Source organism: Mustela nigripes, chromosome 10, assembly GCF_022355385.1.
Source record: "Mustela nigripes isolate SB6536 chromosome 10, MUSNIG.SB6536, whole genome shotgun sequence".
In the NCBI taxonomy this organism is placed as follows: domain Eukaryota; kingdom Metazoa; phylum Chordata; class Mammalia; order Carnivora; family Mustelidae; genus Mustela; species Mustela nigripes.
In genome coordinates, this window is record NC_081566.1 from 1,077,957 (window position 1) to 1,094,683 (window position 16,727).

The window sequence follows — 16,727 nt, forward strand, 5'->3', positions numbered from 1 at the left end:
TCTAATACCCACCTTTTGACTTACTTATGGGTCTCATATTTCTAAAATAAATCTATTTATCTTTTGATTTATTTCTGGGTCCTGGCTTTCTTTGTTTCTATCAACTAAGTCATTAAATCTTTGAGTCAAAGACATTTTAATTAGTATCCAATCCCCTATTTTTTTTAGATGAGGAGCCACGGGGTTTAGGAAATTGCCCAAGGTCACACCTGAGGGTACAGCCAAGACTAACCCAACTTTCCTGACCCACCAATCCTCTGACCCTGCCTCCTTACTATAGGTTTGAGACAGTGTCTTCATTTAGATTAGGAAATGTCAAAAGTCCACAAACTTCTGGAGTCAGCCTGAGAAGCAAGAGAGCCAATTTATTTATGATGAAGCAGAAGTTCTTTGAAAAAAATTAATAAAACATTGTTTAAGAAGTTAAGTGCCTCCAGGGATAAGGATCTGGCTCCTTTGCCAACACAGAACTCAATGAAAATGAAGTCTTATGTGTAAAAGTATTTTTGTTGAAGGTTTTCCATTGAGATTGAGGAGGGCAAACTGATTTAGATAAAATGAGAACTGACCTCAGCTGACCCAAAACTTTTGCCCAAGACACAAAACAAAGCCCCAATCAAACTCTCGTCTCGGTTCAGGGAAAGGGCAGCAAAGGGGAGGGTGGGTGAGGATTGTGGCTGAGAAACGAAAACATTCGTATGTTCTCCCCTTCCTGACCAGAGTCTCGCTGCCAAACTGTCATAAGAAAGGCTGTTCACACAGACGTCCGGCCAAGCCAAAACAAAAGTAGGAGTCAACCGATGGATTTTTGACTTGGTTCCCAAAGAATGAATAGTTAAGTGAATCTTCTGGATTTCTGGCTTCTTAAATAAACACGCTTCTCCTACCTCTCCTCCTGTGTCTTGAAGGAAAAAGGGTTTGTGCCTCCTTGCCAGGGAGGAAGGATCTGAAAAAGTTCTTTAGTGTTCAAGCGTACCGAGGGTTGAAAGCTGGGGCCACACAAAGCCAGCTCGTGGACTCGCTCTCTAAGGTCTGCTAAGACAGGCGGGAAGTCAGTGAGTGACCACAAGACCGCCATCTGTGCACAGACCTGATCCCGAGACCCACGGATGACCGTGACATTCCCTGATAAAAACTCGGGAAATACAATTAATCTATGATGGTGAATCCATAATATTCTGAAGAATTGCTTTTGTGTTTTAAATTTATGCCATAGCACCCTTAGGCTTCTCCACAATCCTTACCTTGAGATAGCAGAGACAGAAGTTTGGGTTGAATGGATCTATGTTTTGATTTCACGTGCCACAATTCACATGTATTGTGCAGTTACCATTTGAAAGGCAAAAATAAGTGATTTGGGTGAAACATGTTTAGGGGCAGCAATCATCAAACTAATGTTAGTTAATCCACGTAAGTACAGTTTGCATACACCCAAGCTGCACCGTGAACTGCAAATGTGGCCCCCGCCAGGGTGAAGAAAGCAGGAAGCAGGTTCGAGACGTTGAGTCCTCCCTGCCCACTGTGAAGGCTGGTCTCCGTGGGCAGGACTTGCATTTTAGGAGTGGAGAAGTGAACTATGGGAGTTCTGGCTTGGGAGAAAAGGACATAGGTCCTGCAGGCATCTGGAATCGTTGTGTTCCCCACCAGCCCTTCACCGCCTGCACGGACAGTTGAGTTTGTTATGTAATAATACCAGTATCATGAGCTAATGTCTGCAGAGCACTCACTGGGAGTCCAGAGCCTGTAGAAAGGCCCAGAGAAAAGTGACTTCAGTTACCAGCCTGCGTTGAGCACTAACTCCTGCCAGGGAATAAGCACGGCAGGTAAGAGTATGCCTATGGTTTGGCCCTGTCCGTGAGAAGCTTCTGGTCAGGGACTGGGAGATACGAACCGTGGGAGCCCCGACCCTGAGAGCAGCCAGACTTGCTCTGGGCAGAAACGTGGCATCCACGGGAGGCCCGGGCCCCACCCGCCCCACGAACTTCACTTCTCTACCTTCATGGGGAAAAGGGAGCTGGTGGGGGAGATGGTATTTATAGGGCAGCTGCTGAGTTCCAGGCAGGCCTTGGGCAAGTGATTTGGGAAGGATTAACTTTTTTTGAGTTTTCTGTATGAATGGTCTTATTTAGTCACATAGCAAACCTTGAACGGAGGGATGGTTACATCAATTTTACTGAGCATCAGAGAGTTTAAATACTTGTAAGTCCTCACAGTTGGTTTTAGTAATTACGACAAGCATTGTCTCAGCACGATGGCTTCCCAGACCTGGGTCACCTCACTCCAGTAAGCACAAGCTGCTGAAGGACTCATCTTGTGGGAACGAAAACAGAGGCACAGGAGAGAGGCACGAGCGAGGTGCTCTTGGAAGGTCGTGCGGCTGGCAAACGGCAAGCCTGGGGTTTGAGTCCGGAGAGTCTGACTCTCAACTGTATAACCAGGCATGGGCAAATCTGAGATTCTAAACTTTGTCTGATTCCAAAACCTGTTTTTTGTGGGTTTTTTTGTTTGTTTTCTTTACACAGCATGTTTATGTCTGTGTAAAAGATACATGTAGGTAATTATAGTTGATTTTGGTTTAAAATAAGGAATAGCTTTTGGGGGCACCTGGGTGGCTCAGTCTCTTAAATAGCCGACTGGTGGTTTCCGCTCAGGCCGTGATCTCATAGCCGCACGGTACAGTCCCGCTTGGGGCTTCACGCTCAGCACTGAGTCTGCTTCAGATTCTCTCTCACGTGCGTGCTCCCTCTCTCTCGAATACATAGATAAATAAATAATTCCCAAGATAAAACAAAATAACTTTTCAACAAAAAAGAATTGCCCCCAGGGGAAATAGATTGTAAGTAGTGAGCCTCTGGTCACAGAATGTGTTCAAGCAGAGTCTAGATCAAAGACACTGTAAAAGGAAGCCAAGCATTATAATGGGGTCAGAGGATTATAAACGAAATGACTCTAAAGTCATTTGAAATCTCTGAGTCCAAAAGAGAGTCGTGTAAGTAACCCTTAGTAAATCATAATTTGGATTTTTTCCATATGGTTTTCGGTCAACCAGCTTGGAATCTTTGTAATTTCAAAATAACACCCTAAAACAATGTGAAAATTCTTTCCCAAACACTTCCAGTATTAACTCTAACAGTCTCAAGCAGGGGCTGGGCTCATGGGAAAGCAAGAAACTTCTGTCCTGAATTTGAAAGCTTCTACTTCTCTCCCTAAGCTACCAAGCCCTGGTGCCTGGATGTGATCACCACTGTTGCCTCCTGCCCACCCACCCCTGGGCCTTGACCATTCTTCCTAACAGAATTCCAATTCTGTTAGTTATTTAGTTATTTATTTAGTTATTCTAGCCAGTTATTTCAGGGGACACCAAAGCCTAAGAGGTTAAGTCTGGACTGGTTGCGGTCGAGCATGGCAACCGCGCCGCCTCTGGAAAGTGAGGAGTTTAGATAGGGACCTATGACACGATGTTGGCTGAAGAGATGTAAGGAAATCTGCTGGTGAGGCTCTGGGAAGCTTTTCCCCACTCTTAGAAAGGGACACAAGTTTAACAGTTTCCTCTTCTGCTTCTGGATATTGTCACCTACAATGAAAATGCCATCTGGGGCCACCAGGGAAGCCAGCCAAGAGCAAAGCAAATGGCTAGAGCTGACGGAATAGAAAGACGGATGGACCCTGGGTGCTTGATGGCGTCCCTGAGCTGCCACAAACCAGCGGTGGAACTGCTCTGCCTTTGGGCTTCTTACAAGAGAAAAGAAACAATCTGTTGCTTACTTGGTTTTTTGTGTGTCTTTGGGTTTTTTGGGTTATTTTTAACTTGCAGCTGAAAGACTCCTATAAACTGAACAACCACATTCAGTCTTGGGTTTAAGCACTGCATCTCTAAGAATCCTCTCACAGAACCCCATTTCAGGATTATTTCTCTGGGAAAGCTATGAAAATTACAGTAAAAAATAATAAAATCAGTGTAATTATTATTATTATTATTATTATTATTATTAAGCATCACAAAAAGCATGGGTTTGGGAACTAAGTTTAAAACTCAGCTCTTTCTCTTGCCAGCTTGGTGATCTTGGGGGAATCAGTTAACCTGCTACTGACACCTCACATTTTAAAGGGAAGACATATAACATGATTTATGTTGTAGGAGATCTGATAATGTACATAAAGCATCTGGAAACAATAATTTTCTCATCTATAAAATTAGAATAATAAAACAGCCCTGTGATATACGTGAGAGTTAAAGGAGACAATGACCATATATCACTAGCACTTTATACAGAACTATGATAGAGTGGAGCGGCTGAGTTACTCAGGGAATGGAGAGACGGCGTTGCTTTCTGACAAGGGGCTGGGAGGTACTACTGGAGCTCCGGTGGTCGGAGTGGCACACACAGGAGGGGCAGAAGACCTAAGGACAGTCTTTACCTTCAGTTTTCGCCAGGGGCTAGCTCTCCTTAGGACTAGAAAACTGGAAGTAAAATTCATCTTATAAACCCCCAGACCCAACAACATGAAAAGGCCAGACCACCCATCATAAAATCACTTCTCCAACAGCTCTTTGGCTCTGAGTGGGTCACTCTTGCTCTCATCTCCCTCCTATCCTTCTCTCTCTCCCTTTAAATATCTACTTTTAGTTCTGAAGAATTTCTTCAAGGGTTTTTGTATCAGTTCCACTAAAAGAAAAAAAAAATTAAGGTTGATTATCTTAAATTTGGTCTGAAGCCAGGACCAAGTAGGCTCTTCTCCAAACAATGCTGGCATTTGTGATCCTACTCTTGAATGCCAAGAAGCAGATCAACCTAGGAGTTCCAGTTTCTACTAAGCAATTGTGTTGCGGTGACTTTGAAAAGACACTTTACTAATCAGGCACCATTTCCTTGCCTATAAAGTAAGAGAGAGATGGTTCAGAGAGATCCCTTCTCTGAATTCAATATCAACACGAGGCCTCTCTCTATGACCAACCAATCTCATTTGGTTTTTCCTCTTCATATAGAAGCGGTATCTCTCCACACAGCTACCATATTGTATAAATGTCTCCATGTGCATGTTTTTGCCATGCCCTGATGACCTAGGATGATCCCCAAGCTCATTTTCTTCTCATCTTTAGGGGAGCTACATTTCCTGGCCACCTTGCAGAGGTGGGGCCCCACATCTGAGTTCTGGTCAATGTAATGTGGGACAAATTGATAAAACACCTCTAGGAAGGGCCATCAGAACAATTCTCTACCTTCCCTCTTTCTTCATGTGTTAGAGGATGTGTATATATATATATATATATATATATATATATATATATATATATATGGAAATGCCAATCAAAATCATAAAAGATACCACTTTACACTGCCTAGAACGACCACCACAAAGCAACAGTAGGTATTGGAAAATATGTAGGTATTGGAACGCTCACATAGTACCTGTGAGAATGTATGTGTTGTAGCCACTTTGGAAACAGTTCATTGGTTCTCAAAAAGTTAAGCCTGGAGTTACCACATGACTCAGTAATTTCACTCATAGGTATAATCCAAAAGAATTGAAGACAGGTATTCAAGCAAATACAGGTATACTCTCATTCACAGTAGCACTGTTCCCAAGAGCCAAGAGGTGAACGCAACCTGGAAGTCCAGCAGATAATGAACAGATGCCTAAATGTGGTCTTTTCAGACAATGGATTATTAACTGACAACAAAAAGGAATGAAGGACTAATCATGCTATAACATGGCGAACCCTGAAAACGTGCTAAGTGAAAGAAACCAATCACAAGCCCCACATATTGTATGATTCCGTTTTCTGAAAAGTCCACAATAGGCCAATCGATGAGAAACAGAAAACATCTTAATGGTTGCTAGGGCCAAGGAGGCGGGTGGAATGAGGAGGGACTATTAAAGAGCATAATTTCTTTTTGGGGTCATGAAAATATCCTAAAATTAGATTGTGGTGACTGCACAACTCTGTCAATATATTAACCCCATTGAATTATACAATTTAAGTAAGTGAACTGTATATAAATTATAACTCAACAAAACTGCTTACAGAAACACATAATGGGCAAACAAGTTGAACAGACATTTTTCCCAAGAAGATCTACAAGACATTAACACCACTGGTTATTAAGAGAATGCAAACCAAAACCACGAAAAGATACCACTTCACACCTACTGGGACAATTACAATAAAGCAAGAGAAAACAACATAGGTTGGTAATAATCTGGAGAAATGAGATAACATACTCTGCTGGCAGGAATGTAAAATGGTGCAACCATTGTGGAAGATAGCTTGGCGGTTCCTCAAAACGTTAAACATGGGATTATCGTGTGACTTGGAAACCCATGCCTGTATGTACTCTAGAGAAATGAAAAGATAGGTCCACACAAAAAGTTGTGCACAGATGTTTAAAGCAGCACTATTAATAATAGCCAAAATGTGGGGGGAAAAAACCAATGCCCATCGAGAGATGAACGGATAAACTGTTGGTTTACATGGACAGCAAACTATTCATCCATAAAAAGGAACAGAGGATTGAAACATAATACAAGAAAGCATTACACTAAGTGAAAGAAGTCAGACACAAAGATCACAAATTACATGATTCCTTTTTTTAAAGATTTTATTTATTTAACAGAGGGAGAGAGAGATCACAAGCAGGCAGAGAGAGGGAGAAGCAGGCTCCCTGATGAGCAGAGAGCCCGATGCGGGACTCAATCCCAGGACCCTGAGATCATGACCCGAGCTGAAGGCAGAGGCTTAACCCACTGAGCCACCTGGGCGCCCCTATATGAGTCCTTGTGAATGAAGTAAATATCCAGAATAGCAAACCCCACAGAGACAGAAAGCAGATGAGTGGAAGGGAATAGAGAGTGATCCCTTCAGAGATACTGAGCATTCTTTGGGGCTGATGAAAAAGTTTTGGAACTAGAAAGAAATGGGGGTTGTACAACATTGTGAATACACACTGAATTTTCACTTTAAAATAGTTAATTTTATATTATGCCAATTTCACCTCAGTATTTAAAGGACACATCTACAACACAAATCCTGTCTTTCCTCTCAGAAATTTACCCATAAACAGCACAACAAAATCCCCACTACTTATTCTGGCATTCAAAGCGCTTTATAATTTGTCCCGAACTTACACCCCCACCCGCCACCCCAGTTTCCACACTCCCGAGTCCTCCAGCCTGAGTGTGCCCACACACAGGGCTCTGCAACTCTGCTCTGGGACGTCCTTGCACAGCTGACGGTGTGTGTGTCCTACTTCCCCAGCCAGGCTGTGAGAGTCTTGAGGGCAGATACAACAACTAATTCATCTTCGGGTTCTCAGAGTCTAACCCTGCGTCTGGTATTTACTGAGCACTCGATGAACGTTTGCTGAATTAAACTGAATGCACTCGGAAACCCTGGGGAAGATTTCCCAGAATCCCTCAGGGATGGGGAATATGTGTGCAGTTTTGGGCAAATACACAAACAAAAAACATAAGGAATGTTGAAGTGCAGTCAATATTCTCAAAAGGTTTATGCTATATTAGATCGGGGTCGGGAACAAAGAATGAGGTAAAGCAAGCAGCACAGGAGAAATCTTTGCACTTGGGTCTTGGAGGAATAACCGCACCTGAAACACCCCAGGGCCTTCCACGGGCCTCCATTCAACAGATGGGGGTGAAGAGGGGTAGATGTCAGGCAAAGGGGCAGTGGATCCAAGCCGGCCCGCTGTCACTGCTGCCACTGCTGCCACGCTGTGCTACAGAATTCATCTAGGGCAGAGTGGAGGATCACGCACGAGTGACCCTTGGTAACGTGGCGGTTAGGCATGCCGGCCCCACACGCAGCCGAAAGTCTGCTTCGGGTGTTTGACCCCCAAACTTCATCACTCACAGCTACTGGCGACCGAAGCCCAGCCAGTACCACAGACAGCCGACCGACACGTGCGCGTTGTGTGTTATCCGTAGTCTCACAGTAAACCAGAGAAAAGAAAATGTTATTAGAAAATCATAACGAAAAGATACTATGTTCACAGTTCTGTGCTATGTTTTTTGAGAAAAAACCCATGTGTAAGTGGAACCACACAGGTCAAAGGTCATGACCCATGACACGACCCATGTCATTCCAGGGTCAACTGGATATAGGGGTTGCGCGGGGGGTGAGAGGTTGAAAAGACCCCGTGGCTCAAATGCGGCCGCCCCTTATTAGAACACGTCACTGGGAAGTCACCCGGCGCTCCCGACAGGACCATCTGAACGGGGTGTCGACAGTCCCCTGCGCAGGGAGCGCGGCCCTGTTTAAAGGCAGCAACAATAACACTGATGGCGACGGCTGCCGTCAAATGCCATTTCTCATGCCCATTAACGTCCCAGCTGGGGGCAGGGGACACTGAGATGAGTCAAAAACAATGTTTTAACCACAAAAGCTCGCAGCTTCCCGAGATAGACAAATCATTAACTCAGTACCAAGGGTCACTGCAGACTCATGAGGAAGTGCTGCTGGACCCTCGTGTCTCAGTCATTTTCTCTGTAAAATGGACTCAGAGTTCTAAGACGTCTTGATTCAAAGAGTGAATTAAACTGGGAGCAGAGGCTTCTTCTCTCTCCCCATAAAACCACACCAGTTGCTCAGCTCTGAAAGGGAACATCTACCCGGGACAGACATGCGAAATTTATGAAACTCTGTTCCTCCCCAAATCATAATGCACAGCGGATGCTCGAATCTGAGTCTATGTCATCTCAGCAAAGCAAGGAGAACACGTCGTACCTCGAAGACTCCTGCCGGAGGCGGCAGGAACGCGAGCTTTCTCCCGCGTACCACTGAAACCCAGCTCCCAAGCACGGAGGGAGCGACCCAGAGAGTGGTGGACAGACTCTCTACTCAGAATTTGTCACCAGCAGCAAGAAACAAAAACAAACAAAACCAAAATATGTGACACCCTGAAGGGGCCCCTTTACAAGGTTGGTTCCTGACAGAGTTATACTCCATCAAACACAGGCTCACAGAAAACAGTCAGAAACCAGGTCTGTGATTTCTTCCAAAGCAAGTCCCTCTGGGTGAGAGGAACGTGCCTCTGCAAGGCAAACCCCGGTCCCACTGGGAAGGCGAGTCCTAAGTCACAGACACTCGTGCTGGTATTTTTCAGGGTCAGCTGGAACCAGCGCATCCCATGGGGGACATGCTTTGAATGTTCTCCCCTGAAGTAAGACTTAGAAAACGAGCCAGCCTCAGTCGTGTCCCTGCTGAAATGAAAGACAGGACAGTGTCCACTTTCTAACACTGAGACCCCTCCCAGATGACTCTGACGCCCCCTGGACGGGAAGCAATTTGGAACCTCTAGGCCAGCCAACACTCCGCTTCCAGAAGGATTTACGTGCGAAAGCCCTTCGATGGAGCCCGGGTGAGCCCCGCGGGGCTGCACAGAGCCCAGGGGGTCCTTTGGCTCGTCAACCTAGGAACACACTAGAGCAGCCACACTCCAGGTCCAGCCATTCCGGATCTTATCAGCCGTGGGCTGGTAGAGGCAGAGAGAGCTGAACAGCTGAACCTTAGAAAAAGTGTTCTATTGTGACTGACAGGCTAAAGCCAAATGGACTCCAGCGTGGAAAACCACGAGAAAACCCCATTATCCGGGAACGTACTTCGTCTCTTTCACCCGCCCCACCCTCGACCCCCCAGGGAAGGTGGCTGAGCCTTTGCTGTGGGGGGTGGGCTTTGGTTAGAGGGGAGGCCCACGGTCGTCAGAGCCGGAGTCTCTGCAATGAGCCCGGCCGCATTTGGATGGCCGCAGGAAAGGTTCCTCCCCCTTGCCCTCTGCCCTCCCGGCGCGGCGAAGGTGACACTCTACTGTGGACAATTACTTACGCTGCGTACAATATGGCCGTGGCTCTGCGGCCCTCTTTAAGAAGCAAATACTCATGGAAACATAACATGGAAGTCCCTTAACCACTTGCAGACTCTGCTGGTCGGTGCTTCTCTCACTGAAGAGAACTGCATCAGCGGGAGCTAAGATGATGCCCAAATGCAGGGAAGGGTGACAGGTCCGGAAAGGGTGAAGGAGTTCTCCAAATGGCAGCCGCTCTTTTATCCCCTACAGCACCACGGAGAGGGGAGACGGGAGGTCTGACGTGCGGGCGGTCTGCCTCAACTGATACAGATGTAATGAAAAGAAGGGCCATCTGCACCCCAATGTTTATAGCAGCAATGACCACAGTCGCCAAACTGTGGAAAGAACCAAGATGCCCTTCAACGGACGAATGGATCAGGAAGATGTGGTCCATATACACTATGGAGTATGATGCCTCCATCAGAAAGGATGAATACCCAACTTTTGTAGCAACATGGACGGGACTGGAGGAGATTCTGCTGAGTGAAATAAGTCAAGCAGAGAGAGTCAATTATCATATGGTTTCACTTTATTTGTGGAGCATAACAAATGTCATGGAGGACATGAGGAGTTAGAGAGGAGAAGGGAGTTGGGGGAAATTGGAAGGGGAGGTGAACCATGAGAGACTATGGACTCTGAAAAACAACCTGAGTGGTTTGAAGCGGCGGGGGGTGGTGGGAGGTTGGGGGAGCCAGGTGGTGGGTATTAGAGAGGGCACGGATTGCATGGAGCACTGGGTGTGGTGCAAAAATAATGAATACTGTTTTTCTGAAAATAAATAAATCAATTTAATTTTTTAAAAAAAGAAAATTTAAATACTGCCAGATGGTGCTACAGCTAATGCAAAGACTTCCTTCAAAGCTTTGATTTTCCATAACTTTTCATCGTCTCTCCAGAGCATGAGACTTCTCTTCAACTATATGGAGCATATAAGGCAGAATCGATCCTTTAGGAAGAATCAGCTATGATAGGAGAATTCCTCAAAGAGTCTTACTTGAACTTGACCTCGACTTATATGTTCCCCTCAGGGTCACTTGTAAATCCCAGCACTCTACGGACTCCTGTGCCCCGCTCCATGTCTCTGCCTGGACGCCTCACCTGTGCTTCAGTCACCGTACCCCAAATCGAATATATTCTTTTTCCTCCCCAGGCAGACTATCCTGGTAGCCTCACATACAAATCCTTCCCTCCTTCTCCTTTAACTTAGGACTGGTAAAGCCTTAATTTTTTAAAAAATGTGTTGAAGCCCGGACATTTGGAAAAGTGTCTTTACACCTTTTCCTTCCCGTTCCCACAGCTTCCGCTGGAGAGTAAGGTCCCCACAGCAGGGCCATCGCTCCTTCCTCCTCCCTGCTCCCTCTGCAATCGCTCTTACAAAATTCCATCGCGTTTGTCCTCCTGGAACCCTTCACTGAGTATATCCTGCAAAGAATTCGAACCACCAGTGTACCCGCACTGCTCACATAATAAAACCCAAATCCCTTCAGGCTGTTTCTCCAAGTCCTCACTGAGCTGTGGTGTGGAGGTGGGTTCAGAGACTGCACTTGCCGGCTTCACTCTGACTTTGCTCCTGAGCCTCAGGTTTCTCTGCTACGATATTAGTGTAACGACCCCCACGCCTGGCCAAGCGTCATGGGCCCACCAGTTCCGTGCAAGGCACATGCAAGCCATTTCACATGAAACACACCGGGGCACTGGTGATTTCACGACGTATAATTGTTCTAGGGACTCAGGTGGCAACTGTTCTGCTTATTTCAAAAGTGCATTATAAGCCCTTTTTCCTGCACACATTTGCTTACTCTGACTCCTCTCAGTGGATTCTTTTCATTTTTTCTTGTTTCCGTTGGTGTTTCCCTTTAAAGTACCAATAAATTTCATCTCTTCCATAAAATTCTCCCTAACGCCCTCACTCACCTTGGATCGCAGCCCTTCTATTCTGTGACCCTTTGAATTTCTAAGGTTCTGGACCACTCATTTTTTAAAAAGATTTTATTTATTCATTTGACAGAGAGACACAGCGAGAGAGGGAGCATAAGCAAGAGGAGGGGGAGAGGGAGAAGCAGACTCCCCGCTGAGCAGGGAGCCTGATGCAGGGCTCCATCCCAGGACCCTGAGATCGTGACCTGAACCGAAGGCAGACGCTTAACAACGGAGCCCCCCAGACTCCCTTGCACCACTCGTTTGGCACTTAGATTGGCACAGCCTGGACCGCTTTTCTCTTTACATGTGCCTTGGACCCTAGTGAAGACATGAACTCTTCGGAGCAGCGAGTGCTCAGCTGGCTCGGGGGCCTGCGTATGTAAACACCTGTCGCTCTGGATGATGACAGTAACAGCTCAGTTATGAAGCATAATCATTTTCTCAAGTAAATTGGAGAATCTCAATCTCTGTCAGTATGCTGACACTCTGGTGAATTCTTAATTAGCACATTGGCAATTATACTTCAAAGCTGCGTTCATGGGGCACCTCACAATTGTTCATTAGTTTTTGTCAAGATGGTCTCAGGAGGTGAGTGATAAAGATCATTCCCTGACTTTCTTTTTTTCTAAACTGAGGAAAGCAAAGTACTTTTATGAGATATACTGGGAATACTGAATACAGAAACTGACCTGAAAAGTAAAATAAATTGTTTTTCTTGCCCCCTATCCCTTTCCAGGGACAATGTTTCTCTAGCAATTTTTGTTTCTAGGAAAGCAAATACTGACTTACTTGGTCTAATGGAGATGCTGACGTCCTCAGAGGCTGGGAGCTCTCTACTCTTCTTTATTCAAACCCGAAACTTTTTTACTTTACCTGAAAAAGAGAGAATTCTGGTATGTCCTGGAGTCATGTTTGGGCTTTGCTTACTGCTTTTTTTAATGATTGAAACAATGCAAATTAAACCAAAAGTAAGTAGAAGCAATGAAATAATGACAGAAAATAATGGAAAATAGGTAATAGAAAAATAGATTTAAAAAATAAAATCAATAAAACTGGTAAACCTGTAGCCAAAGGAAACAAAGAAAGATACAAACTGACAATACCAACCATAAGAGAGGAAACATTATAGCCCTTACAGACACTAAGAGGTTAAAAATAAAAAAGGATATATAAACAGCTCTAGGCTAGTGAACTCAGTAACTTAGATAAAGTTGAAAAAAGAACATTTTTTAGAAATCTTCAATGAGTTATTAAATTGTTTTCCAGGAGGATGGTATTGATTTAACTCTGACCAGTAGTATGTGAAAGGACTGGTTTTACTGCGTTCTTGCCAGACCTGAATTGCTATCATTGATTATTATTTGAAATAGTTGCTTAATCCTTCCACTTAGCTTGGTACCAGGCTGTAACCCTTCTCTAAAAGTCTGCGCATAAACAGGGAGTCCAAATTGTTTCCCTCTCGGTGGGCAGAGGCTATTTCGCACTCCTGAGGATGGCAGGCTTTTGCAGAGCCTCTGGTTGTGTGACCTCCTCCGGCATCACCCTCCGCATGGTCCTCAGCCAGAGTCTGCCCATTTTTCACTTCTGTCTGCCTAGGAGTGTCTTGATGACGTATCACGTCTAATGCTTCAGGCATTCGCACAGCACAACACGGCCGAGCTAAGCCCGTCCACACCTTCAGTTCTGGGGGCCTTGCCGTGGCTCTCTCTCGTGCTCATCTCCCCGTCCCTGACCTTCCTGGCCATCTCCTCTCACTTGGCCCAGTGAGCACCTCCTCCCCAGTTCCACGTGTGATGGCACAAACAGAGAGATGGAGACGACACCAAAGAGATCTGGGAGGGCGGGAGGCACGGACGGGTGAGACAGTGACAGGGATTCAGACGGGCCCTTGTGGTGGGCGGCCGGCTGTGCGGACAGCCGAGTCACTCTACCATACCCCTGAAACTGACCCAACACTGGCTGTTAGAACTGACTGGAGCTAAAGTAAAAACTTGAAAACAGGGTGATCGAGTCCTCTCTGTGGCTAGGCTGGGTCAGATCCAGCCTGCCTTCCTCGGCCCCTTCCCCGCAGGCACTCAACGTTCCCTTCCCGCCCCTGCCCAGGTAAGGCCGTCCAGATCCTGGGTCAGCACCCACCATGGCTGCTAGGGGCCCGCTGGCTGCCGCAAGGCGGTCTACGCCCCTGGAAATGTGAGCTCCGGGAGATCAAAGACCAGCTCGCTCGTCTGTCTACCTCGGACGTTTGCACAGTCCCTGGATTTCAAGGCAAGTCTCCCTGTCTGCACACTCGCCTTCCCACCACTTTCTCTTCTCACAGCAGCCATGGGGCCTTTCACGAACACAATCAGCTTCCACTTTAATTTACTCATTTCCCGAGGAAGGAGTTGGTGTCCTACTTTCCTGCAGTGGCTACCTGTGGGTTCGCTTTTCTTTTAGCAGGCGGTTTTGTGGTTCTCAACCTGTTCTTATTTTTGGTCTGTATCATTATGAACTCACAGACTTATAAAATGTATTCAAGATGAGTCAATCAATCGCAGCTGCCATTTTTTTTTTTTTTTTTTATTCTCAAAGTACCCCATCTTATACCAAAAGAGCTCCCTCAAACCAGCTCCTGGGAGATCTTTATGATGAAGTCCTGTTTTCGGTTTGTTTGTCTGTTTGCTTTTGACAGAGTCTTTGCTTACTGGTACTACAGTTCATTATTATCTTATTTCCAGCCTCGCCTTTGGATCAGCCCTTTTTCCACAAAGCCCTAATTCCTTGTGATGTATAATGTCACTTAGAGACCACAATCTGGGCATTATGGCTATTCCTTGTTACTGGCTTGTCATTGCTTGTAGGACTTTAATGTGGACAAGATTAGGAACTATGCATTTATCTGACCTGTCCTGTATGGCTACATTTTAGAAAAATCAAAAAAGACCTAGCTGATGAGGAATTTTTCTTTTGATAGAGAAGAATTACAGTTATTAAATGCAAAAGGATTAATAAAATTGGAACATCACCATTTATAACCAGTAATGAAATAACGATTCAGGCAATGCATATCAAGAGATGCTAAAGACATTAGGAAAAAGGATAGCAGGAACCTTTACAATGGAGAGATCAGGCTGCTCTCTGAACCGCTGATCAGTTTGAGCATGTTTCAAAATGAGACCGCCAGACATTGTGTACTGTGTAATGTAATGCAATAAGAAATACACAGCACCACTTGTGAAAGAGTACTGCCAAAAACTGTTACACTTGAATTTAGTCAAGATTCAGATCTAAACTTCAGTTTGCAAGGCAGCAGGAGAGCAAATACACAAATCCAGAATTTGGTACAATTTCTAGGACAACTCAGATAGTTTATTCAATAAGTCAAGGACCAAAAACGGGGGAGGGAAGTGGCAGATCCGTTGCAAACTAAAAAGAGACTAAAAGGCATTACAATCAAGCACAATGACTGGACCTCATTTGGGTCCTAATTCAAACAAATCAACTCTAAAAGTCTTCTTTGAGGTAACTGAGAAAATGTGAAGGCATATTTGGACTCACAAGTTATTAATGGATTTTTGTTAATTTTGTTGGACATGAAAATAGAATTGTGGTTGTGAGAAAATATCCCTTTTCAAAGAAATATATGTGGAAATAGTTAGGGTTCAGATGAAATGTGACAGGAATTTTCTTAAAAATAATGCAGAGAAGGGGCGCCTGGGTGGCTCAGTGGGTTAAGCCTCTGCCTTCGGCTCAGGTCATGATCTCAGGGTCCTGGGATCGAGCCCCGCATCGGGCTCCCTGCTCAGCGTGCTTCCCTCTCTCTCTCTGCCTCTCTTTTTGCTACTTGCAATCTCTGTCTGTCAAATAAATAATTAAAATCTTTAAAAACAGGGGGGGGGGAGAACGGGAAAATAAGGAAAGAAAAGGAATAATGGAGAGAGGCAGAAAAAATATTAAGTACTGAATTTAGAGACAGTTCTCAGAAAGTTAATCATACTGTTTTACCTACTTTTGTGTATTTGTGTATATTTAACATTTTTCATTCCTCAAAATGTTGAAAGTTTTAAAACATTAATTAGATCATCCCCCTTTTACTTTCCCATTTCCTTAAGAGAGAAAGAGAGAGAGAGAGAACACATGTGGGCATGTATGCAGGGTGGGGAGGGGCAGAGGGAGAGGGAACATTCTTAAGCAGACACCACGCCCCAAGCACAGAGCCCTAGGTCGGGGGTGGTGGGGCTTGATCCCATGACCCTGAGATCATGACCTGAGCCCAAATCAAGATTTGGAAGCATAACAGCCACCCAGGCATCCCTAATTTCCCCACTTGATGTATGACAATCATGGAGTGTGTCCGTCGGCTTGGGACCAGACAGGGCCACATTCAGACATAGAGAGAATAAAAAGAAAGCCATCCGGGCCGCACCGCCCAGTAATGACCAGTGCTGACATTCCGGACACTCTCTCCAGGCCCCCTTCACCTCCGCACCAGCAGTGGCTATTGTCTTACGCCAAATGGTTTTTGTCATTTGTCAGTTTATGCCAAATGACATGTTTTATGTCAAATCAGTCCAAACAGCTTGTCTTGCTGTTGTATGTGGCTTTACGGTCATTACCAGAGAGGCAGGACCTTCTCTTATAGGCTCACTGGCCATTTGTATTTCTTTTGTGAATTATTTGTGTTAAGAGCTTCTCATTCACATTACAACCTTTTTTTCCTGCAGTTGTTACCTAGTTGCAAAGAAATGTGCACGGACTATGTAGCATAAGCACCAACAGGCAAAGGGGAAGGAGCCACAGGGTTTGGCAGCTTTGAGGATCTCAGTGTCCTGTCTCTGAAGACTCAGCCAAGCCTCCCTGATTCTCAGGGCAACCAAGTTGCACAACCCCAGAGAGCACCGTTCCCTTATAGACAATGGGCTACTCTATTCTGAGAGGATGAACAGAGTCGCAGTTTGTCTTGGCCGC

The 16,727-nt window shown here is 45.3% G+C and overlaps 1 protein-coding gene across 2 annotated transcripts in view; it reads right to left on the reverse strand.

Annotated features, from left to right (window-relative positions):
• Positions 1 to 16,727, reverse strand: part of LOC132025321 (uncharacterized) — a 317,882-nt gene that overhangs the window by 125,256 nt on the left and 175,899 nt on the right. The window contains exon 10 of one of the 2 annotated variants that reach the window (XM_059412387.1): positions 12,570 to 12,653. The exons of the other annotated variant lie outside the window; for it this stretch is intronic. The gene's annotated coding sequence lies outside the window, so the exon portion shown is untranslated. The remainder of the gene's footprint in view (positions 1 to 12,569; positions 12,654 to 16,727) is intronic. 2 annotated transcript variants of the gene reach the window in all.